The following is a 26,885-nucleotide window of genomic DNA, read 5'->3' as shown; positions in this document are numbered from 1 at the left end:
CAAAAAAGTAATAATAAAATATATCAAAAATTAAAATGCATTAAAACAAATGGAAGAGAAAAAGTAGTAAAAGATATTTAAGATCTCAGCATTGCTTGAGAAGCAGTAAAAGAGCTAATAAGTCATGGTACATGTGTAACTGCTACTTATGTAAAAATAACAAGCTAACACAAGGGAAAATGGAATTTGAAGAAATCTAAAAGGAAGAAAGAAAAGCAAAAGGAACATAACAAGGTGGGACAGAGAGTAAACGAGGAGTAAACGGTCTACAAGAAAATACCTTAACTGTAAATACTCAAATTAAAGGACAAGGATTATTAAAACAAAAAACGTAATTCTATGCCACCTACAAGAGACAAGAGTCAGATTGAAAATTAAAGGATTCAAAAATTATGTCCTAACAACAATAAGTAAAATTGAAGAAGATTTTTTAATGTTAACATAAATTTGAAAGCAAAAAGTATCACTGGCGATAAGGCAGGATAATAAAACCCACTGTTACTTTACAAGCAATATATTATAAATCTAAACTTCAATGCAATAGATGAAGGGAAATTCCAAAAAACTAAGTAGAAATAGAAAAATCTAAATTACCTAGATCAGTAACATAGAACCACAACAACAAATCAGCAGATTAGAGAAGATCTGAATACCAACATTAAAAACTTTGGCCTAAATTTACATAAAACACTGCAACAACAATGATGGAATATATATATTATGCAGAAAATTTTAGGTGCACATGGCACGTTTATATAATTGACTATATTCCGGTTATAAAACAAGACACCGAATAAGGAAGAAATTTAAAAATATATAACCAATATTTTACCAAATAATTGGATATTAAAAACATACTTCTGATCATTATGTAAGTCAAAGATAAAGTCACAATGGGAATTAGAATTTTATTAATTGAATGATAATGAAAATATGCCATAACCAAACCTGTGGGTTGCAAATAAAGCTGTGGCCACAGAGAAGTTTATGTATTCAAATTATATTTTCCAAATGTAAAAGGGAAAGGAATAAAGCAACTAGAAGATAACCTATCACCCTGAGGTAGGCAGCTCCTGAACTGTACCTGGTGGGGAAGGCAGGGCAGAACTTCAGGAGGCCAGCTGAGAGCACGGTGAACGCCACGTCAGGAGCAGTCTCCAAGAAAGAGCATTTAATGTACAAAGGGATGACTGAAATATATTTAAGAGCTAGCACCCTGACTCCTCTTAAGGATGACTTAACTTTGCTGGGGAAAAAATAAGAAGTGCTCGATGTAGAAGGTGAATAGCTTTATAATTCCCAGGAGAATCTTGGTACCAGGACCACATAATGAAGAACTTGGAGTCCCCGTGGCTAATCCAGCAGAGAGAAAAGGAGAAACAGAGATGCGAGAGAAAATAAAGGGAACTCTTGGTGCAATTTGGTGCTGCTGCAGGCCCAAGTCCAGGTATGTGCTCTCTAGCTCCCCATCTTAAATAAAAGCCACCATGTTCCTCAGTCTTTCAGGTACTTAGAATTTCTCTTTAGAACCTGAAAATGGGGTCAGGTTTCCTGTCTGCATTGCTACAGTCCAAAATAGAGGCAGGATGGTTGAAATAGTTCTCCATCTGGCAGAGGAGGCCTTGAAGCTGTGAGCCACTCACTGCAAACCAGCAGGGCATGAAGGATTCTTGAGCAGATCTGAAGCTACTGGGAGAACTTTCAGGAGTTAACTCCCTTAGTATATACTGTACCTCCAATTCTCCCTCTCTGTCCAGTCTTCCTCCACTCCCATGGGGACCCAAAGGGGCTAAATGAGCACTCTTTGACTTGTACTTGGTGGTCCCAGAACTTGACTTGGGCTTGGAGACTTCCATGAAAAGTCTGCCTTCCACCTACTGGCTTGGGTTTCTTGGTCTCTCTGCTCCAGGCTAATCCCTTCAACCTGCTTTTTCCATTTCTGCCAATAAGCCCCCTCTCCAGACCTTCCTAATTCTCTTCTGGAGTGGGAGGAGACATACTGAAGGCAATGTTTATTTCTAGAAGGAGAGGTGACCACATGACCTCACAGTGGTCATCCCCTTGATTACTCAGTTTCTGTCTAGATTAGTCATGGGTGTCTGTGCACCCCAGCCTCACCCCCAGGAGGCTGTAGATCACTGTCCTTATCTCAGCCCTGAGCCTCTCTCTATCCTCCTTCCCTCTCTCTCCTTACCCTTCTTTACCCACAGACTCGCATGCTTTCTGGACCTCTGAGGACGACAAGCACTTCACAGAACCTCTGCTACAGAACCAAACATACTGAAATGAATCTTTACAAAGCTATTGAAACAACAGAAAAAGAATACATGAGGATTGTTTCTCCTGAAGGTTCAATTACCTAGGGGGCCTTTAGCAAACTTTGATTGATAAATCTCACCTTTCCTTCCTTGGCAATAGTTGATCACACTGTGAGGAAAACAAGTTAGAGAAAGGAAAAATAATATTTGGATTTCAAGGAAATAATAAAGATGCAGTGGCTATCTTTGACTTTTGCAAGCTGAGAAGAGGTTTACATTTTGATTATTTGATGGCAGGAATCCCTTTTAAAACAGGGCCAGTCTCCATGATGCATTTAAAAATCAACCTTTTCAAATAGAGCCATAACCCCCACAAGATTTCCTGATTTCTCTGGGGTCAGATAAACCATCACATTTCACAGTGGTGCCCTGTATATGAAAGTGATAAACATAATCTGGAAGCATGGCAGTGGCTAAAAATATGGGGCTGGAAGGCATTCGTTGAAATGATTTTTTGCTTTTAATTCATTGCATAAAATGCTAATGTCCAAATTCAGGCAGGTAGATCTTACTAACCATCAAGAGCTTCAACCCTGCTAACAGCTAAGTGTGCACTTTTAAACCCTACTTTGACTGCTCCATAAACTTACTGGGTTTCTTTAATGCCTCTGTTACTATTTCCTTTGTGTCATTTTGCTTTTCTTTAAAAACATAGCTGTGTGACCTTGGGGAAGTTATATTATTTCCTTGAGACTTGGTTGCCTTCTCTGTGAATATCTGGGTATAATTGTAGTATTGCTCAATAGAATTTTTGGTGATAATGAAAATATTCTATATCTGTACTATGCAAAGCAGTATTCAATAGCTACATGGAGCTAATAAACATCTTTGAAATATGGCAAATGCAACTGAGGAACTGAATTTTTAACCTTATTTTAAAATTTGTTTCCATATAAATAATGCCACGTGGCTAGCATCTGTTGACAGTACAGATCTACATAATATTTTAAGAACACTCTCCACTCAAAAACTCTACCATTCATTAAGTCAACCTAAATAATTTTGCCCTCTGACAAACAGAAAATAATTTATGCTTCCCTTGAAATTATCTCTCAAGACCTTTATCAGTTAGGGGACATTATATTCTTAAAATTGACTTTGCTTTATGAAACTTTAATAATGTTGGAGTTCTCTGCCCTTGGTACCACCTTTGTGATGATGGGAAATACTGTGGATGATCAAGGACTATTTCAAGAGATCATGGAGAGAAACCGTCTGGATTCAATTTCATTATGAGGATGTCAAAATGTTAAACTACTTAAAATAAAACCCATACTGTTTTTATGTTAAGTTATATTCTACATGTAGCTGGAAAAATGTTAAAAATATTTTTAAAGAACTACACATCTGGGCTTCCCTCGTGGTGCAGTGGTTGAGAGTCTGCCTGCCGATGCAGGGGACACTTTTTCGTGCCCCGGTCCAGGAAGATCCCACATGCCGTGGAGTGGCTGGGCCCATGAGCCATGGCCCTGGGCCTGCGTGTCCGAGCCTGTGCTCTGCAACGGGAGAGGCCACAACAGTGAGAGGCCTGCATACCACACACACAAAAAAAATTAGAAGTATCTGAAATAAGCCTAAATTCAGAGTTAATCAGATCGGCCTGCTTTCTCAGGGGGACTGGAATTCACTGCTCTTTCCCCTCAACTCCATGATGTCAGGGGCACTTTCCACAGATGAGGTGGCCTTCTCTGCCTACTGCAGAAGCTCAGTTCCCCCAGGCCGACTCCCTGTTTGAATCCCACCCTCGAGGCCAGGTGCCACCCTTCCCAGAACATTCGTGGTCTCATTTCAGTTTTTGACCTGCTCAGATTGAGTCCCTGTAGACTCTTTCTCAGCTTGAAACCTGATCTTCAACCCCTTTCCCTGACCTCGATGGTTACCTTCCTACTTTAGGTCTCAGGTGCTTTAGCTATAAAATGATATAGTTGCCCTTAATTCTAAAGTCTTCTTTCTAAAGCTCTACAATGTGGTGGCTCCTTGAAAATGTTTCTCTTTGCTGGTTTTAATTTTGTAGAGAATTAAAACCACAGCTACTCTAAAAGACATTATGTTACATTGGATAAGGAAAGTGTGTTTTTGTAGTTAGATTAACAGGGATGGAAGATGACTTAGTATGTTTTAAGATACTCATGATCCATTCTCGTGAGAGTCAGGGGAAGAAGGGGAAGGGAGTTAATAAAATACCAAACCATTGTGACAAATTAAGTTAACAAAGATGTAGCTGATTAGTTACTACTTGAATAAGCCACACATATCCAATTCAAGTTTCCCTTTATTTTTCTAAGGAGGGATCCCAGTGAACTGCGTCCCATGTTCAGGAACTCCACATTCAATGGCTTAGTCTTTAAAAACTGTTATGTTGCTGGAAGAAGAAATATTTCCCATCAAGTCCTAATTGATGTTTAGCTATCACGCACATTTGAAATAAATTTATTACTTTGCCTGATCTCAGTGTAATGCATTCCAAAGGGCCAAAGAGCACACGGAAATTTATGGAGTCTCCATCTTCTACACTGAAGTGTGCAATAAATTACAAAATATTGGGCCGTGAAATTCACAAGCCATAGAAACCACACCATTAGCAATGTATACAGTGGTAAACAGCAGGTAATGATAATCATATAAAACAAAATAGACTGTGTGTGTTGGCACTGCTGCCAATAAAGCAATCATTAAATGCATTCATATGCATCTACGCTAGGTAAGCTCTTTGAGGGCAATTGCTATGAATTCTACATACCTGTCAGGATATTATATAGAGCCCAGTTTCTATGGCCTTTATTCAGAGAGGCTGAGAAACGGTTACTGTGGGTAAATTCAGACCTTTTCTCAATATAGGATTTGGTCAACATGCATTCTGAACAGCAAAATTTCACACTGCTTTCAATTTTCCTACAGTAATTGCCACCTCAACAAATGCAGGATTAAGTATAATGGATTATAAGAAGTTAGAAAGGAAAGATGGAAGAAAAGAAGGAAGGTAGAAAAAAGTTGCGTATGGAGTACATCAACATTTACGTAAAGAGTGGACCTAAAACTAACCTGAGGTTACCCTAAACTATTAGCGTATGATATAGAAGCGTAAGTGAAAAAATAAAAAAAAAAAGCAAGGAAATCTCAAAGATTCTTTGTTTTTTCACTTTACTGCATATACACGTCCATCTTAAACAATCTATATGCTTATATCCAATAAGAGCATTGTTTTGCAAGGCTATTTGGGTTCTATCAGCATGTAAAGGTCGGACAACTCAACTTTAGCAGAGTTAGCCTTCAGGTGAATAATTGCTTCTTTCAGGTTGTGAGCATTTCAATTTTCCAGAAATGTTCCCCAAAAAATGAAAACTAAAAGAGCCCTAGGACAGCGTCCTTTAGAAGTTTTATAGTATCAAGGTTTTTGGAGGAAGAGTATCCTTGTCGATTATCAACACAATGATTCCAAGCAGGTCAATTTATGCTGAGAATATTATATAACAGACCCCACTTCACCTCCATTATACTGACAATGATCTTCCTTACTTCAACCTTGTGCTTCTTAGTAAAGTTGAAAATACTGAGCCAAGAACAGACAGTGACAATGCCAGAGACTCAGATGTACCTATAAGGTGCCTTCAGACAACATCAGCCACCCAGGCTAAAGTCCTGGTTTAAAACATCCCAACATGAATGAATCTCAAAAACCATATGCTGAGCAAGTGAAGCCAGATCAAAAGGGCACCTACTGTATTATTCAACTTACATGAAATTCTAAACTGGGCAAAATTCATCTCTAAAGATAAAAATCAGATCTGTGGTTTCCTTGGGGTGGGAGATGGGGATACTTTTGCAAAAGCCTAGGAGGAAACTTTCTAGGGTTTTAGAATTGTTATCGATCTTAATGGGGGTGGTTGTTATACAAATGTGTACATTAATTAAAAGTCATTGAACCGTTGACTAAAAATGTCTGCATTTTATTGTGTGTAAATGATACCTTAATAAAGTTGATTACAAAATGAACCAAAAACAAAACAAAGAAGAAGAAAAACCTCTCAAGACCTCAAAGGAAATACACTGTTTTCTTTCAGGGTACCAGATTGGAAATGAGGCACTGGTCTGTTCTACCCTCAGATTATCTCGAGGATTATCTAGTCTATTTTAAAGCACTAGAGTCCCCTATCAGAAAAACTCACCCCATGTTTAATTACTTTGATTTCTTCTCTGCCTCTTCTCCCACACGGTGAAGTCATTTACGGAAGAAAAACCAGCTTTTTCCAACTTTGCATCATCACATATTCTTTCCAAAGCTACTATTTATGAAACAAAATTTGGCTACACTTTGTAAAAATCTAGTTTTTTGAGCCTTACAAATCTTAACAGTTAACCTATTGCCTCCTTTGGAATTTGGAAAAAAAATTAGTTTGAAAATGAATAGCTGAGATTTGACATTTTTGTGTTTTGTGATTTTCTCTTCCCCTAAGAGAGAAGTGAGTAGGAATGAGAAACACATACATAAAGAAAAAACAAGTTATCTTGCTGCCTTTGCATGGTTATAATTTATAGGAGGCCCTTTTCAACAATAATCTATTATCAGAATCAATAAAAATAATCTCCATGAAGGCCAGGCCAGGATATTTGTCTCTTTTTCAGCAGATTGCAATACAAACCACATTCATGGATATGCTTCTTCATGATCTTTGTAATACTGTAACAGCTGACCATTTCCTCATGCCTCTTCACCTTAACTTAAACCTGGTTTTCATTAATGACCTCACATTTCCTTCTCTATCACTTGGTTGTCGGCCTCTTTTCCAACTCCAACTCCAACTCACATTTCACTCTGGAACCAAAGGAAGACTCATACCTTCCTGCTTTTTAGTGGTACCTCAAGGTCATTACCATATTGTGATCACCCTGAAGAACAGCCAGACAATTGTTATTGCAGAGCCATCTGACAGTTTGTAGCTCTAAAAATTAACTAAGGACCGCATTTGTCAAAAATACCCTAGTTTAAGATTTTGGTAATATAGCAACAGTAATTCCAAAGTCATTTATGACGATCAGTGTGGGAAGCACCCTCCTTCGGGAAGATCCTTTGCCATGCAATACACTTACCCTGTCAGGTAATAAGGAAGCACGGCCGTGGAAATTAAACTTTTGTGGAAAGAAATACTTGGCTTGAAGTTCATACATTTTTCTTGAATTAGATTCCCCATTAATTACATTATCCACAGAGAGGTAATTATCAGAATTATGTAAGCAATTAAAGAGATGCTACTCCACATTCTTTCAGCTTGTTGACCTTTCTCACTTTATTTCATGTGGCTATCTGAAACATCAGTGATTTACATGTCTTTCTTTTTTTTTAAACAGATTTCTGTGTGTGTGTGTATGTGTCTTCATGATGAAAACATCATTAAAATAAACTATCATGAATAGCCTCTTAAGAAGCAGAGTCTACTTAAAGTCCTGGAAAATGTGAAAGCACTAATATTCATGGACAACTCTACACTCTGAACGCTACTCCAAATTTTATTGATCTCTATTTTGTCTAGGAGTTTTTCAAATTTTCTACCATGATCATTTGTTAGTTTTATAATTACATAATAAAGGCATTACATCATACAATCTTTTGTTATCCATTGCAGTTTTAAAACTATTCCTTTCCTTGTCCTCAGCAGATATGTCATAGATTATTAGTACACAAGCAAAGACTTTCAACGTAACAGTACTTTATAGTGAGAAGAACTATACTGAGCTATCTCTATCCTAAGACAATGCACTAGGAAAGCACTAGGAATTCTTAAGGACTAGGAATACAGAGACAATCAAGGGGTGAGTTCCTTGCCTTCGAGTATACATAATCATTATAGCAAATGCTTAAATAGCACTTAGTATATAACTCACCACAGCAGTCTTATTATACTCCTTTTAAATAGGTGAGCAGAGGAAGCCACAGGGAAGTCATAGGGTAAAGCCAGAATTTGAACCTAGGTAGACTAGTACACTGTCCACGGCTTTAACTACTATGATAAAATATATATATATATATATATATATATATATATATATATATATATATATATATATATGCCATATATATATATATATATATATAACTCCAAGTATTCCAAAGTTACATAACACTTATCTACCATAACTCAAAAAGGAGCACACAAACTTGAATAGAAAATAAACATGTAAAAGGTCATAAATAAACCACAATATAACCTGCTCCACATAATATACTGACTGCAGTGTCCTGAGCCTCTCCCATCCTTAGGTAGCCAGAAATTACAACAAAATAATACTTTTCACTTTTGGAAGCCACACTATCTCTCATACCAACCAACCAATTACTTCCTTAGAGAGAATAGGAAATTAACCTGAATATCATAAAATATATCTATCTATATATATATAAATACTGATGTAGAATCTTTGTTTAAAGACAATAACTTCGATAGCAGAGGGAACTTTACCACTGCAGGCTTCAGATAACCTCTATATTTCTCAAAGTTCATGCTAAATCATAAAATGCCATATTGTGTCTGAAGCTATTTTATCCATAGTCCATTTTCTTCAATAGACTAGCAAAGCAGTAAATACTGAGGAACATTTTGGCTCCCAAATCCTAAAGCCATTCTGATTATGCCTGGGTCATCATGGGGACATCATCCGAACTACCAGAGGACTGGCAGAAATACCAGTGTCCTGGCCAGCTTATAAATTAGAAATTATACAGAATCCAAGTTTATTTTTTTGTTAAGTAATTCCTATGAGGTTTTTGGGATGTCAATGTAAAGTCCTTTCATGTGTAATGTTTATCCATAAAATAGGGAACAATGCCAATCCCCGTCATAAATACTTTCACAATCTGACACAGAAAATCCACTGTAGGGCATAGGACCTGCAAATAGGATATGAATCACACACATCCATCCACTCATTCAGACAATCCACAAATATTCATTTTTAAGTCTACTATATGCCAATAATGTACCGGGCTCTAAGATGCTAAACCATGCTAAATGCTGAAACAGACATACTCAGTTCTGGCCCTCCTGGAACTTATGACCTACAGAAGTGCCTTCATTGTAAATGGTCAGGACTCAGCCGATGCTATTATCATCAGCAGGTGACCAAATGATAGAGCTTGCTTTCTAAACAAGCTCCACACTCTTTGCTTTCAACATTTTTGCTTTCCTTCAAGCCACATAATCCAGTGGTCAGTTTCTCCCAGTTAGTGAGGTTTGGGGAAAATGTACCCAGTGAACAATTCCTTGTGGCCTCACTCTTTCCTCACACTCTCCTCTGTGCTCTTGAGCTAAAGAGACCTGGATTCAAGTCACTTGCTCTAACCTTATTATTTTAAAATAGGGCTGCTCCTGCTTTGAGGATCTCCACGGGATCAACACAGTAGCAAAGCAGCACTGAATCAGAAGCAGGTACATTTCAAAATGACAGCTCTAAAAATATCCACTCTCCTTTTGTTCTCCTCCTATCCCTTTGCTCTGAACACCTCTGCTCTGAGGCTTTGCCTTTACCCTTCTCTGATTACTGCTCCAAAAGGGTTTCCAAGAGCAGGGAGTATTTATGGTTTCACTTGCTCCCAAGTCCTTGGTGGAAAAGGATGCTTGCTTCCTGATTCTTACTAATTCCACACTCACATTGTTAACACAAAAATCATCACTTAAAAAAAATTTCCTCAGCTTCATATTTCATCTGGGCCAACACTGAAAGAATATTTTCAAAGAAACAATATCCTCTCTCCTTTGCTCTTCCGAGTTTCACGTTTTTACCTCCAGTCTCATTTTCAACCCTTATTATGGGATGCATCACGAAAATAGAAGAAAGTTCTTTCTGCTTTCCCTGTACCAGCCAATCATTCTACTTTGTTCTGTCTCTAACGAACAGAATGCGAAATCAACACAAAGCCTGATTATGCGACCTCTTCCAAGGGAAAGGTCTGAGAGTTGTCTATTTACTAATGAAGCTCAGTGTGTATTAAGGGTTGACTGAAGCAATCATCAGGAATTTTCATCCCTTAAATTAGTGTTTTCCACCAGAGGCACATCGTTCATTTCAGATAATATAACTTTTAAGTTCAGGATACAACTGGACAAAAGAAAAGAAAAAAAAGGAACCAACACAACATTTGCAGTAATAACACAGTAACAGCTATCATCCTTCCCTGAGGAATTCAGCCTAATTTATGGACACAATTTAGTACAAACTCATAAGAAAGCTAACAAAGCCCAAAACCACTTCACAAGAGTGTAGAGAGGTAAAGGTCAAAACTTATTACTGCCAGGCCCAGCAGACAATGGCACCTACTGGAAAGAGCACAGGACAGGAAAACCTGGAAGCCTGTGTTCCAGTTTCGGTTATTCCTGTAAGCATTGGTATGATCTGAGTGAACTCAGCCTGCCCTGCTTTTTCCGTTTATAAAAACCTACATCATCCTCTCATTAGAATGAAATGCCGCATCTGAAAAGTTGCAGATCTCTTTAGGAAAGAAACAAAACTCATGTTTCTAACCAAAATGGAATAATTCAGTCAATGGAGACATAATAAAAATCTGCCATAAAGCAACTGTTTACTTGAAATCTATCTTTTGTGGTGTATTTATATGGGTAAGGAGTGTAAGGATATCATAAGTAGAGTTACCAATTCTTCCAGAAATCAAGGTCATTGAGTTCATATTTCAACTTTGACCTTGACCCAGGCTTACAGAGATGTAACATGTGCCAATACCTCATATCCACCATACATGGGAGAAACAAGGTATGCAGACAGATCTTCTTCTAAGTATCCCATATGTAGTGGTTTTAATACAGGGTCTCAGATTCGTTGCCATTCTTCACATCCAGATGTGGGCATTTCCCCTTGAATTTGGGCAGGCTTTCCGTGGCCTCAAACAATAGAGCAGGGGTCAGTAAATTATGGCTGGTGGGCCAAATCTAGGCCTCTACCGGCTTTTATAGATGAAGCTTGATTGGAACACAGCTATGTTCCTTAGTATATGTATTGTTTGTGTCTGTTTTCACATCACAGCAGCGGAGCTAAGTAGTTTCAAAAGAGACTGTATGGCGTGTAAAGCCTAAAATATTGACCGTCTGACACTTTATGGAAAAAGGTCTCCAACGCCTGCAATAATATATAATGAAAGTGATGCTGTGTAACATCTAAGACTAGGTCATAAAAGGTCATGCAGCTTTTGCATGATTCTCCTGGAATGCTTCAAACCTGAACACTCATTCTTGGGATACTCTATCTTGAATCCTAACTACCACGTTATGAGAAGTCCAAGCCACATGGGCAGACATCTATAGGCACTCCAGGCAACAGTCCTTGTTGGGCCCAGTCTTCAAGTCATCCCATCTCAAGGGCCAGACATGTGAATTAAAATTATCTAGATGATTGCAGCCCCAGCCATTTGAATCCTCATGAGCTGAGGTTTCAGACATCAGTCACAGAGTAGAGACAAGCCATCTCCTCTGTGTACTGTTTGAATTGCTGACCCACAGAATCTGGGCACATATTACAATTTTTGTTTATTTCACCACTAAGTTTGGACTTCTTTATTATGTAGCAATAGATAACTACAGCACTGTGTCTGTACACAGGAGATCTACATTTCACAGAGCACATACTTTTATTTATTTATTTATTTTTTTGCTTTAAAACAAATTTAATCAGTTATACATATACATATGTTCCCATATCCCCTCCCTTTTGCGTCTCCCTCCCTCCCTCCCTATCCCACCCCTCCAGGTGGTCACAAAGCACCGAGCTGATCTCCCTGGAGCACATACTTTTAGATGTGAATGTTGACTGCTCAATTTCTAAGAAGAACGTATACACAAATATAGGTACAAAATATTTATGTATATGTAAATATTAGACCTATATAAACTAATCTATATTATCCATAAAATGAGGGGCCCTTGATAATGGCTAACATTTCTTTTCAGTATTTATTGTATTCCAAGAACTGATAAATTCTTGCATTGTATGAATTTTCTCTTTTAACCCTCATAGCAACTCGCTGAGAGAAGTAATGTTATCTCTATATTATAGATGAGAAAACTGAGGCAGAAACAGATAACATGCTCAAGAGTACTCAACAAGTAAATTTTAGAGTCAAGATTTGAACCCAAGTTCTCAAGGTTTAGATCCCTTACTCTTAGTCACCAAGCTATATACTGAGTAAGGAGATGAAAGCTGAAGCCATTACCTCATGCTCAAGAAGTTAGACAGAAACTTAGTAGGCATGGTTGAAAGAAAACAGGACTTGGAGTCGTAAGTCCAGAGCCTGAGTTATGAAATGAATTCTCCTCTCATCTAGATATAGGTTTGTTTTTAGAAAATGAAAAAGATCACTGCATATTTTGATGGTTAATTTCTGTACTTACTGATTACAAAAGAATGGAATTTTACCAGGGAGCTATTTTGCAATGACCTAACTTATTGATTCAAAATCAAACCTTTATTATAAATTCTTGATTCAAAAGCAAATCTTTATTAAGTCTCCGTTGCATCAGAAGTCTTTCCCATTCTTCATTTCTTTTAAAACCCTTTCCTGTCTACTCTTGGCCAAAGCTTGAAGCCTAATTTAACATTTGGAAATAAAATAATGAAATAGTCATAACACAGCAATTCCAATGCCTACTGAAATGGAAGCTCTAAATAATTTTTCAGATAATTTAGGAAATTAAAAATATTTACATCATAGATGCAAAGAGAGAAGTTACTTGTGTAATAAAATAAATGGTGAGACAAAGTTTCTGGTCAAGTAGATTTGTTTAAATATGAACACTAATTTGAGCTCTATCCCGGTGCTAAAACCCAGTGACAGGTTGCATACAGTTTCTAAAGGGATAGTTCAGTGCATTGGGTCAAATTCATGCCCTAAAATGTGGTATTATTAGTAGTACTAGAAGACAGAGTGTGACTGTCTTCTTTGGGACATAGATAAAGACCCCAAGTTAGACAATATCAAGGACAAGTTATGTAGAAGAAGATATTATCTCAGTCCTTGGAACATGTCATCCAGGATTGAACAAGAGGTAGATTTATTATGAAGTACATGAAGCCAGAGACAGTAAGCAATGAGTGGTAGTTGGTTAAAATAGACAGGTTTTAGAAGTAGAGGCAGGGATGTAGAAAACAAACTTAGGGTTACCAGGGTATTGTGGTGGGGAGGCTAAATTGGGAGATTGGGGCTGAAATATACACACTGCTATACATAAAATAGATAACTAATAAGAACCTGTTCTTCTTATTAGCACAGGGAACTCCACTCAATACTCTGTAATGGGCTATTTGGAAATCACTCTAAAAAAATAAAAGTGGATATATGTATATGTATAACGGATTCACTTTGCTGTACACGTGAAATTAACACAACACTGTAAATCAACTATATTCCAATAAAATATTTTTTTAAAAATAGGTTTTAAGAACCATAGTCAGGGAGCAGTGTGGATTGGAAAGACCTGGCAAGAAATATTTCTGCATCCTCAGACAATGTTCCCCAAGCTGGCTATTGCAAGGGTGAGCATTTAAGAGATCTTTGACCTAAGGAGGACAGGAGATTAACAGTCAACCCCAATGTGCATGAATTATTCTCCTCTGTGTTATCAGAAATCAGATGGCATCCTAGAGCAAGGGTCAGCAGATCTTTTCTGTAAAGGGTCAGATAGGAAATATTTTGGATTTTGTGTACCATACCTCTCCGTTGCAACTGCCTATCTGCTGCTGTAGCACAGAAACAGCCATGCACCATATGTTAATGAATGGGTGTGGCTCTGTTCAAGCAAAATGTTATGTACAAAACCAGGAGTCAAGCGAGATCTGATCAGTGGGCCAGAGTTTGCGGACCCCAGTTCTGGGTCAGTGTTCACAGCTGAATGAGTCATGAGGCCTTAAGTTCCAGTTCTCATTGTACTACTTTCTACCTGGGTGAACTTGGGTTCATCCTTTTATTTATATGGGCCACTATATTAGTCAAGCTTCTCCAGAAAAACAGAACCAACAGCATGTGTATACAATGTGCCCATATATATTGATAGATCTAGATCTAGATATCAATATTGATACCTAGATCTATATCCATATCTATATAAAGATAGAGAAAGAGAGAGAGAGATTTTAAACAATTGGTTCACACAATAATAGAGGCTTGGTCAATTCAAAATCTGCAGGTTAGGCTGTCTAGAGACTCTAGGAAGAGTTGCAGTTCAATTTCTGTAAGTCTTCTGGCAGAATTCCTTTTTGCGACAGGGAGGTCAGTCTTTGTTTTATTAAGAGCTTCAACTGATTGGATGAGGCGCACCCATACTATGGAGGATAATCTGCTGTACTCAAAGTCCAACACCAATTTAAATATGAATTTCATTCAAAAACACCATGACAGAGACTACCCTGGTGGCACAGTGCTTAAGAATCTGCCTGCAAATGCAGGGGACACAGGTTTGAGCCCTGGTCTGGGAAGATCGCATGTGCCATGGAGCAAATAAGCCCGTGCACCACAGCTACTGAGCCCGTGCGCCTAGAGCCCATGCTCTGCAACAAGAGAAGCCACCGCAATGAGAAGCCTGCACACCACAACAAAGAGTAGCCCTCGCTTGCTGCAAGTAGAAAAAGCCCACGTCTGACAACGAAGACCCAACGCAGCCAAAAATATCAATAAATAAATAAATAAATAAAAATTGTAAAAAACACGAAAACACCATCACAGAAATATCCAGAATAATATCTGGCCAAATAACTGGGCATGGTGGCCCAGACAAATTGACATAGAAAATTAACCACCTAAGACATAGTTTTGTGATCTTTTACTGAGAAATTTGACTTATCTGAACTATTTTGATAACTAGAAGATACCTTCTAGAGGTAACACCCTCAGGTTTTTACATGGTAGGCAGCAGAGGGAAAGAGCCCATTTGTCTAGTCAGATGACACCTAAAGGATAAAATTCTGTCTTCTCTTTCCAACCCACAAGGATGAATGCCAAAAATACATCACTTATATCTGCTTTAGCTAACATAGGATAGGCCTGGAACAGACCTATGCTCCCAGTAAGCCTCATGAAATGCTATTTCATTAAGGGGAGACTTTACTTGCTAAGATTAGAAGCAAAAGAGAGTGGTGGATGAAACACTGCCCAAGGATATAAGTTCATGCAAGGAAGCAGGAGAGAGAATGGGTATCCGAAGATGTGCACTCTAAGCCAACACTAATTCCACAGCATCAGGTTATAATTCAGGGAGCACAACTGCTGGGGTTTTTTTCCCCCTCTTTTTTTCCCCCAAAGAGGGACAAATCAAGCATACTGACAAAGGAAGAGCATTAGTTACCACAGATAAATTCCTTTTTAGAGGTGATCTTGCAAATAATTTGGCTCAGTGTAGACTATGATTTGGTTCCAAAAACCATAAGCTAGAGCATTTCATTCCAGGTCCCTCCTCAAATATCCATGATAGGTAGAAATTTGGCATCAGTAGTTCTTGAAATCTCCCCAGGTGATTATAATATGCAACCAGGGCTGAGAATCTGGAGATGTAGAGAGAATTTAAATTCAACTTTAGTTAAACAGTAAAACAAGCTCTGAGTCTACTGGCTGGAGCTAGAAAAGGGATATGCATTTACTGGGATGAGAAGATAAAGAAAACCAGGGAGTAAATCAAATGCTTTACACCTGTGCTTAGCTAATTGTTACTCAGATAATTCAGACAATCTTACAGCACCTGAACCCTGAAATTCCTTAGTTCTGTTTAAAAAAAAGTAAATCTTCAAGTAACTGAACTCTGAGAATCATGTAAATCATAAAGAAAAAGAAGAAATCTTATTTTTTGAATTAGTTGATTTCATATATACTGTTTCACATTCATGATGTTAACTAGTTAGCTTTCTTTCCATTTTATGTTTGAGGAAAGTAAGGCTTTAAAAATCTCAGTAATTTTCTCAAGGTCACTTGTTAAGGGTGTGGTAGGGAGCATAATGGCTCCTAAAAATGCCCTCACCCTAATCCCTAGAACCTATTAATATGTTACCTTACATGGTGAAGAGGACTTTGCAGATATGACTGAAGTTATAGACCTTGAGATAGAAAGATTATCCTGGATTACCTCATGGAACAAATCTAATTGCATGAGTCCTTAAAAGTAGAAAACAATTCCCAACTGTAGAAAGAGAAAGAGAGACATGTCCTAATAGAAGCAGAATCAGAGCGATTCAACATTTTGGGTTTTGTAGGTGGAGAAAGGGGACTCTGAGTCAAGGACTACAAGTGACCGCTGGAAGCGGATAAAGTCCAGGGAACAGAAACACCCCTAAGAGCCTCCAGAAAAGAATGTAGCTCTGCCAACACTTTTTTTTTTCTTTTTTAACCATCTATATTGGAGTATAACTGATTTACAATGGTGTGTTAGTTTCTGCTTCATAACAAAGTGAATCAGCTATACGTATACATATATCCCCATATCTCCTCCCTCTTGCATCTCCCTACCACCCTCCATTCCCGATCGCAACCCTGTATGTGGACACAAAGCACAGAGCTGATCTCCCTGTGCTTTGCGGCTGCTTCCCACTAGCTATCTATTTTACATTTGGTAGTGTATATATGTCCATGCCACTCTCTCACTTCATCCCAGATTACCCTTCCCCCTCCCTGTGTCCACAAGTCCACTCTCTATGGCTGCATCTTTATTCCTGCCCTGCCCCCTAGGTTCTTCATAACCATTTTTTCTTTTTTTTCAGATTCCATATATCTGTGTTAGCATACGGTATTTGTTTTTCTCTTTCTGACTTACTTCACTCTGTATGACAGTCTCTAGGTCAATCCACCTCACTACAAATAACTCAATTTCATTTCTTTTTATGGCTAAGTAATATTCCATTGTATATATGTGCCACATCTTTATCCATTCATCTGTCGATCCTGCCAACACTTTTACTTTACGCAATTGAGACCAATGTCAGACTTGTAAGGTAATCAATTGACATTGTTTTGAGTCACTATATTTGTGGTCATTTGTATGAAAGCAATAAAAAACTATTACAGGGATCCTATAGGAGCCAGGCTATATATTTATACTTAAGTATTTCTGAAATGAATTTAACCTTGTGATTGACAGCAGCAGCAGCTTCCAAGGGATCCCACCACACACCTGAGGCAAACGCAGCCTAATACAAAGCAGTGACAGCAGCAGGTCACTGCCCCACACTTGGGGTAGAGGGGGACTCGATCTACTGTAGCAGCAGCATAGCCTGAATGGGAACCCATCCTCCTGTGGCACTAGTCCCATCAACATTAGTCTAATCTGCTAGCACCTGCTGCACCAACAGACCCAACATATACAAACCCTCCAACTCAGCAGCATTAAGTGAGCCAGACTCAGTGTTTCCTGAAACTCATATCCAATGGCACTGGAAAGCCCAGATATCACCTAATGTTATGAAAACATAAAAAAAAACAATAACAGAAGACTGGGAACTTCAGAAAGAAAAGGGGAACAATGGAATGGGTGAAAACAAATGGGGTATATATAAGAGACTATCATTAGCCTCATGAGTTTCTTAAATACTATCCGATGGTCAAAGCAAATATTATGACACCATCTGATGTGGTTCTCAATGTAGAGAAAGGAAATACTACAGAAAATCATACTTTAAAACTGGGGAATATTAAGAGACTAAATGGAAGTAAAATTTTGGAACTTCACTTGAAGTAATAAAACACTGATTCCAGTAGGCTATGGTAAGTTACATATGTATACTGTGATGCCAAAAGCAACCACTAAGAAAACTATACAAACAGTATACACAAATGATTATAAATAAATTAAATTAAAATGGACTTATTAAAAAATGTTTAAGTAACCCAAAATAAGAGAAACACAGGATTGAGAAACTAAGGTAAAAGACAAAACAAAAAATAAAATGGTAGACCTAATCTTTAACATAGCAATAATTACATTAACTGTAAATGATCTAAATAACCAAGTCAAAGACAGAGATTGGAAGAGTAGATTAAAAATTCACAAGCATGATCCAACTATATACTGTCTATAAGAAGTTTACTTTAAACATCATGATATAGGGAGTTCAAAGTAAAAGGAAGATAATGATATATCATGTGAACGTTAATCAGAAAAAGTAGGAATGGCTATATTAATATCAGATAAAGTAGACTTCAGAGCAAAGGAAATTATTAGGGGCAAACAGGGTCATTACATAAAGATAACAGGAATAATCCACCTAGATGACCTATTGATACTAAATGTGTGTGCACCAAACAACAGAACTTCAAAATACATGAAGCAAACACTGAAAAAGTAGTAAAAGGAGAAAATTTTAAATCCACAATTATTATTTGAGACTTCAGCACAGCAATTTATAGAACTACCAGAGAGAAAAATCAGCAAGAATATGGAAGAAATGAAAACATCATCAATCAATAGGATATAACTGACATTTAAAGAACACACTCAGTAACAGCAGAATACATATTCAAGTGTCCATGGAATATTCACTCATATACTATATACTGGGCAATAAAAAGAACCTTAGCAGATTTAAATCGTAATGTGCCTAAGTGTTGGATGCTAAGACTCAGAGGTTTTCTTATTTCTTTCATTTATATATTCATAAAAAATTAGCAGATTTAAAAGAATTAAAATCATAGAGTATGTTCTCTAGCCATAATGGAATCAGACTAGAAATCAATAACAGAAAGACAACAGGAAAATCTTCAATCATGTGAAAACTAAACATCACAATTCCAAATAACTCATGGGTAAAAAAGACAGCAGCAAGGAAATATTTTTTAATGCATAGAATAAAAGAAAATGGAGATATAACAGATCAAAGTTTGCAGAATGAAGTGAAAGCAATGCTGAAAGGGAAGTTTATAGCACTAAATTGGGAAAGAAAGTATTTCAAAGCAATAATCTAATTTTCTATATTACAACAGTAAAAAAGGAAGAGGAAAAGACACTAAACAAGCAGAAAGAAGGAAATAATAAAGATGAAATAGAAATCCATGAAACTGAAAACAGGAAAATAGGGGGGAAAAATCAATGAAACAAAAGGCTGGTTCTTGGAAATAAACAATCTAATCAATAAAGATCTAGCAAGACTGATAAAGATAAAAAGATGGATGGCACAAATCACAGATATCAGAAATGCAACCAGGGATACCATGACATATCCTGCAGGTTAATGAGGGACTAGTTGTTATGAACAAGTCTACATTATAAATTCAAAAATGTAGATGAAATGGGCCAATGCTTCTACACTCAAAACTACCAAAACTCAGCCAAGATGAAATAGATAATCTCAATTTTCCTGTAACCATTAGAAACACTGATTTTTCATTTAAAAACTCCCAAAAGGAATATTCAGGCTTAGATGTTTCACTTTTACCCAAGACATAAAGAATTAACACCAATTTTACATGATTTGATAAGAAATAGAAGTAGAAGGAACAGTTCCTAATTAAATTTATGAAGCCAGTATTACCTTGATACCAAAACCGGACAGGGATAGTATAGAAAGAAGAAAACTACAGACCAATATTTTTTATGAAATTGGCTGTAAAAATCCTCTGCCAAATAGTAGCAAATTAAATCCAGAGATATATAAAAAGAATAATATACCATGACCAAGTGGCATTTATTCTAGTTATGCGAAGTTGGTTAAATATTTGAAAATCAAACAATGTTATCCACCATATCCAATAGATTAAAGGGAAAAGTCATGTGATCCTATCCAATAAGGCAGAGAAAGCACTTGACAAAATCCAATCCCATTCATGATTGTAAAAAAAGAAGAAAAAAGAACTCCAAGCAAACTAGGAATAGAAAAGGAACATACTGAAACTCATAAAGATGATCTACAAACAACCTATACCGAGATTATATTTAACTGTGAAAGACTGAATGCTTTCTCTGTAAGATCAGAAACAAGGCACGGATATCTGCTCTCACCACTTTTATTAAATATATTACTGGAGGTTCTAGTAAGAAAATAAGCAAAAATAAATAAATACATAAATTTAAATGTTAAAGTTTTAAAAAGTTCATTTAAAAGATAAAAGGACTATTCCTACTATGTTGAATCGGAAGGAATATATCCTACTGAATGTTGAAGAGTAATATATCCTATTATATTGCCTAAGGAAAGGTAAAACTGTCTGTGTCTGAAGAGGAGATGATAATCTAAATGGAGAAAATACCAAGGAATCCACAAAAAGCTTGAGAAATAATATTAGTTTGTAAATGTTTTAGAGTACAAGATCAACACAATTTTATCACATTATATATTAATAACAAATGTGTAGAAGCTTAAATTAAAATATGTGATGCCATTTACAACTGACCTAAATAAATACTTAAATACAAGCCCAATAAGACATTTATAGGACCTCTATACTGAAAATTACAAAATGCTGATGAAGAAAAATTTTAAAGTCCCAAACAAATAGGGAGACATACCTTGTTCATGGATTAGAAAACACAACATAATAAAGATGTCAATTCTCCCCAAGTTAAGAGGCTTAACACAATTACACTTAAAATGCCCTCAAGGTTTTTGCAGATATAGACAAGCTTTTTCTAAGATTTGTATGGTAAGAAGAGGCTGAAGAATAGCTAAAACAATTTGTAAAGGAAGATTAAAATGGGAGGAATTAATCCACCCAATTTCAAGACTTCGCAGTAATTTTGGAGGGCAGATACATAGATCAATGGAATGGAATAGAGAACCCAGAAATAGACTGACATAAATACATTTAACCTGTTTTGCAGCAGTGCAAAAGCTATCAAGGAAGAGTAGACATTTCAAAACATGGTACTGAAACAGTTGGACATCCCTCGACAAAAACAAACAAAAAATGAACCTTAACCTAAACCTCCACACCTTACACAAAAATTAAATCAAAGTGGATCATAATCTTAAATGTAAAAGCAGGACATTTTTAGAAAAAGAAATAGGAGAAAATCTTTGGCATCTAGAACTAGGTGAAAAATTCTTAGACTTGACACCGAAAGTATGATCAATAAAAGCAAAAACTGATAAATTGGATCTCATCAAAATGAGTTAAAAATGCTTCATAGAAGATCCTTTTAAGTGGATGAAAACTCAAATTACACAGTGGGAAAACATATTTGAAAATCCCACATGAGACAGATGACTTGTATCTATAATATACAAAGAACTCTCCAAACAACTTAAAAAAATCCAACTAGAAAATAGGCAGAAGACAGGAACAGACATTTCATGGAAGAGAATATACACATGGCAAAGAAGCACATGAAAAGATGTTCAACATCATTAGCATTAGGGAAATGCAAATTAAGACCATAATGAGATATCAGAGAATAACTAAAATTATAGTGACAACATCAAATGCTGGTGAGTACGTAGAAAAGTTATATCACGTCACTGGTGGGAAAATAAAATGGTTTAGCCACTCTGAGAAACAGCTTGACAGTCTCTTTTAATCCTAAAAGTAGATTCACCCTACAACGCAGTAATTGTACTCTTGAGCATTTATCCAAAAGAAACAAAAACTTAATTAAGTTCCCACAGAAACTTACACATAAATGTTCAGAGCAGTTTTATTTATAATAGCCCAAAACTGGCAACTACCCAAATGTCTTTCAATGGATGAATGTTGAAACAAATTGTGATAAAATCTTATGATAGAATACTACCAAGCAACAAAAAGGAACAAATTATTAATATATGCAAAAATTGAAATGAACTTCAAGGGAATGATGCTGAAGAAAACATTTTTAAAAGCCAATCTCCGAAGATTAAGTAATTCATGATTATGTTTACATATTATTCTTAAAATAACAATACTGTGGAGATGGAGAACAGATTAGAAGTTGCCAAGGGTTAGAGATGGGGGTAGAAGGTACAGTGGGGAAACTTTGTGAGGTTTTTGTGGTCCCAGTACAAATAATACAGCACTCTTGGTTTTAATCCCTAAAGATGTTTAAAAACAATTCCTAATAAGAATTGTCCAGATATTTAGCAATGGCAGCAGATTACAGGTATAGCTCCCCAACATGACAACTTCAAAAGAGATTGTACTAATTCAATGCATATGTTAATTTTTAAAAGGCCAGTCACAGTACTTAAATGGTATATATCTTAACGATATTATTCTAAGTATCTAGCTATACCAGATGGACTAGCAGGATTTTCTGTACATTCAATCTTATTTAAGACAGTAAATCTTATAATAAGACAGTTAAAAAAAGAAAAAGAAAAAAAAACAAACCTCAACTACAGTTGGATATTCTCATAGGAAGATGAGGTGAAAATATGTAGCAGTGGTTCAAAAGCTTAAGCAGTGGCACCTAAATTTGGCTGCATATTAGAATCATCTGAAGCACTTTTTAAAAACCCTCACACTGACTGTTGGTCATCCTAGACCAATAAAATAACTTTAAATTTCCTCAGACGATGCCAGTGTCTACCCAGAACTGAGAACCAGCGGACTAAGCAGAAGGGGATGTTTCTACAAAGATTTCTTAACAATAAGTCCTTTCACCCAATCAGATTTACCTTCCCACAAAGGGGTAAAGAAGGCTAGATGCTGTCCATACTTGCTTAGCTTTAATTAGCACTTGTGACTTGCCCAAATCCTAGATCATGTTTCCCCTAAATTTCATGTTATTCCCTAAGTTTTTCAAATCCAGGGCTAAGGGGTTTGCCAGGATGAGATTTTAAGTATTCACACAGGGGAAGTCCCTGGCAAACCAGGACAGCGGTCACTCTACATTGAATTGTAAAGCATCCTAAATAACCCTGCCACTGCTCCCAGATACTAGTCTGTGCCAACCAGTGGAGAAAAGGTATTCTCCATTACTACCACGGCAAATGCTGCTGTACTTGCCTTGGCTACTCCCTATCTTTTCCAGGCGTCACTCCCCTTAACCTGCTGGTGGACGCTTTGGCCAGCTGACAATGCAGATATTTTCAAACTTTAAGGTGAATAAAAATCATATGGAGGGCCTGTTATAACAGAGATCACTGAGCCCCTCTAGAGTTGCTGATTCCATAGGGCTGGGATAGGGCCCTAAAACTTGAATATCTGACACATTATCAGGGGACGCTGGTAAAGCTGGTCAGGTTGTTACCGAATGCAGGTTCATGTGTCTGAAGCACAGTGAGGCCAAACAAACCTAAAGGTTAGAGTCTGGAGAAGAGAAAGGTTTATTGCAGGATCGAGCAAGGAGAGGGGTGGTCCATGTTCCAAAACCCCTGAAATCTCCAAAGGATTTCAGCAAAGCATTTTTAAAGGCCAGGTGAGGGAGGGACATCCCAGGGCATGTGATCAGCTCGTGCACAATCCTCTGACTGGCTGATGTTGAGGCCACAAGGCAGGTAACATTATCCATCCTTAGGTGCCAGAAGGTCTGGGGGCTACATGCTCATGATCATCAAAAAGTTCATTTCTTCCATTGGGTGGTGGTTTTTAGCATCTGAAAACTCAAGAAATATGCCTGAGATACTATTATCTGAGTACTTCAGAGAGAAACTACAATAGAGGATATGGGGGATGGGTCTGTCCTAGGAAGGCCCCATAGGGTACTGCTTGGTTACAAGGTGACCATACTTTGAGAACCACTGCTCTAGTGGCTTGGAATGTTAAGAAAGTAATGGAAGAATCCCTTCCCAGATCTAGATTCTAGTATCACCAGCTATTTTGGTGGGAGGAAGGGTAAGTTTTGTCCTTGCTTGGACTTCTTGTTCATTTATATCAAAGCCTATTTGAGGCAGTGCATTCGGCAGTCCTGCAGATCTGTCTTTTGCTTCAACAGTGTTTGGAATGAACAGACCCAGGGACGCTCCTTGCTCCAGCCCCCGACCACCCTCCAACCTTTCTTCCTTTCGCAACCTTTGGAATCAGACACTCAGCTATCCTCAGCCTCCAGGACAGGCCAACACCAGTTTTTGAGCTTAGCTCCTTATCACTGATCAACCACGAGTTCCCAGGTTCGTCAGAATTATTCCACCGAGGTGGAAGCCGCCGCCCACCGCCTGTTCAACATGCATCTGTGGACACTTACCTCTCTCTGAGCATCCATTTCGACAGCAACAATGGGACTCTGGACAGTATGGGCCACATTTTTTGCCAACTGGCTGAGGAGAAGTGTGAGGGCGCCCAGCGCCTCTTGAAAATGCAAAACCAGTGCTGCGGCCGCGCCCTCTTCCAGGATGCACGGAAGCCTTCTCAGGATGAGTGGGGTAAAACCCAGGATGCTGTGGAAGCCGCCATTCTTAGGGAGAAGAATCTGAACCAGGCACTATCGGATCTGCGCGCCCTGGGTCCTGCCCGTGCAGACTCCCAGCTCTGTGACTTCTTGGAGAGCCGCTTCCTGGAGGAGCAGGTGAAACTCATCCAGAAGATGGGCGACCACCTGACCAACCTCCGCAGGCTGGCTGGTCCGCAGGCTGTGCTGGGCGAGTATCTCTTTGAAAGGCTCACCCTTGAGCCAAACAGGAGTCTCTGAAGTCCAGCCGCATCTGAGGAGACCCTCTGGCGTCAGAGCTTCTGCCTGAAGCCCCGCTCTGCAGCCACTAGGCAGCTTTGTAACCGCCCTGGAGCCCTCTCCCAAGCCTTGGACCAAATGGAAACAGTAACGCTTTTTGCAGAAGGAAAAAAAAGCCTATTTGAAATACAAACAGAATAAAGCGAAAAAAAGAAATATATACATATATTCACGTTCTTTTAACATATGAATTGCCCCACTTTATCTGTGGGAAATAAGTTTGTTCCCATTATTGGGCTGGTTCTCAAGCTTTGCTGCTCGTTTGAATTACCTAAAGAGCTTGGAAGAAAAACATTGGTGTCTGGGTCCCAGCCCCAGAGATTTTGATTCAGTAGGTCTAGGGAGGAGCCTGGGCACGGGGAGGTCTCAGAGTTCCCCAGGTGATTCTAATGTGCAGCAACTTTGTGAACCACCTCTTGGCTTCAATGCAGCTAGTCATCAGATATTAAATCTAAGACACATGGACTACTAGTGCGTGAGCTCTGTTGCTAGGTGTATTCCATTTTCTTCCTCCTGGAAGATTCGTGCCAGGGAAAATGATTGATAGTTGTGTTACTTCTCTGAAATGGATGGAAATTTCCAATTAGCGTGAACAGGGGAGGGTGAATGGGTGAATGCAATAAGGTGTATCATTTACGTATTGCCCTATGTGTATGGCTAGAAGCTTTTGCAACTGAGGTCTGCCCTACTTTTCATGCTAATGGTAATGCTTGTCCTCCTAATGCAGCTGTAAACCTTATAAGCCCATAGGTAGACAGCATCACAAAATATTTACCCCTCCCCACTGGCCCACTCTCAAGCTTCACTCCCCTTCCCCAATACACAAATGTGCATCAATGTGCTTGAGACCAATATCAACATACTGACCTTCAATTCTTCTACTTTGCAGCTTCCCTCTTATCAGGAGATGTCAGCATTTAGTGCAAGGACAAATGCTTGCCTCTTGAGGAGTAATGTAGACAAAGCCTCCAAGAGACAAATAGGCCTCAGGGAGGGGGAAAAAGTCTTTCAAAAAGGTTGATGCCCAGAGGAGGCATTTTCAGTCATCTCAGCTTAGAGGTCAAATATCCAAAATTAAAAAGGTTAAAAAAAAGAAGAAGAAAGCAAGGAAGAAAAGAAGGAAACAATTTTCTTATCTCATAGTAATAAGGCAGTTTTCCTTAAAAAAAAGACTTAAGCCTTAAATTCTCTTTCCTAATCAAAATGTGCTTTTCCATCTTTAGACTATTCCTCTTATATCCTGTATTATTCATGATGTTTAATTCTTGAAATAGCACATGGCTGAAAACAGAAGCTAACCTCTTGTTCACTATGAATTAAATCTTCTTTTCCTAGGACCCATCTACAATGTACAATTTGGGGTTGGCCAACATAATTATTTTCTCTGAAATACGTTACAGCATTTTGCCTTTTCAATATATACTTATACAATACATTGTTAACACAACATACTTAATATAGTCAATATAGTAAATACAACTATAACACACATGATATGATGCCACTTTGGTGATTTTCTTCATCCATGTAATTCTGAAATTTGACAGTATAGTTTTCATATTCTAATGAGCTGAGTATTACCTTTGCAAGGATAGAAAAATAAAATAAATTCATAATATTCTTGTGTGGTTTGCCCCTGGGGTGGATTACCCTAATGGGGGGATATTTGAGCCTTTCCCTAAGTCATTAAAAATCCTCCAGCGAGCAGCCCCTTGTCCTCTCCAGGGAGTGGGGGGAAAGGATCTTTAATCATAATAATCCTGGGGGGAGAAATCTCGGAAATAAGACATCTGCTTCTGTGCCTTGTTGTTTTGCAGAATAGCAATGATTGCCTTAGCAGCTTCTATTGCCATATGTATACAATAAGTAAATGAACAGAAAATTGAATGAACGCATAAAAGAAGGATAAACCCACCCAGCTTAACAAACCCACTCTCTCACTTGCTGTGCCCCGAAACATGAAAGAAAGAATCACGGGATCATAAGGATTAATAAAATAACAGTCTCTGTTAACAAT

The 26,885-nt window shown here is 37.8% G+C and overlaps 1 pseudogene across 1 annotated transcript in view; it reads left to right on the top strand.

The window, feature by feature from the left end:
- Window positions 1–24,829, top strand: part of LOC309801733 (ferritin light chain-like) — a 42,782-nt pseudogene extending 17,953 nt beyond the window's left edge. Inside the window, exon 2 of the transcript in view lies at window positions 24,305–24,829. The product of the transcript in view is annotated as a ferritin light chain-like (transcript). The remainder of the gene's footprint in view (window positions 1–24,304) is intronic.
- The last annotated feature ends 2,056 nt before the right edge of the window (window positions 24,830–26,885 follow it).

Source organism: Mesoplodon mirus, assembly GCF_964341445.2.
Source record: "Mesoplodon mirus genome assembly, contig: SUPER_3_unloc_7, whole genome shotgun sequence".
In the NCBI taxonomy this organism is placed as follows: Eukaryota; Metazoa; Chordata; class Mammalia; order Artiodactyla; family Ziphiidae; genus Mesoplodon; species Mesoplodon mirus.
Note: the sequence above shows the minus strand (reverse complement) of the source record. Positions and strands in the feature narration are given on the sequence as shown.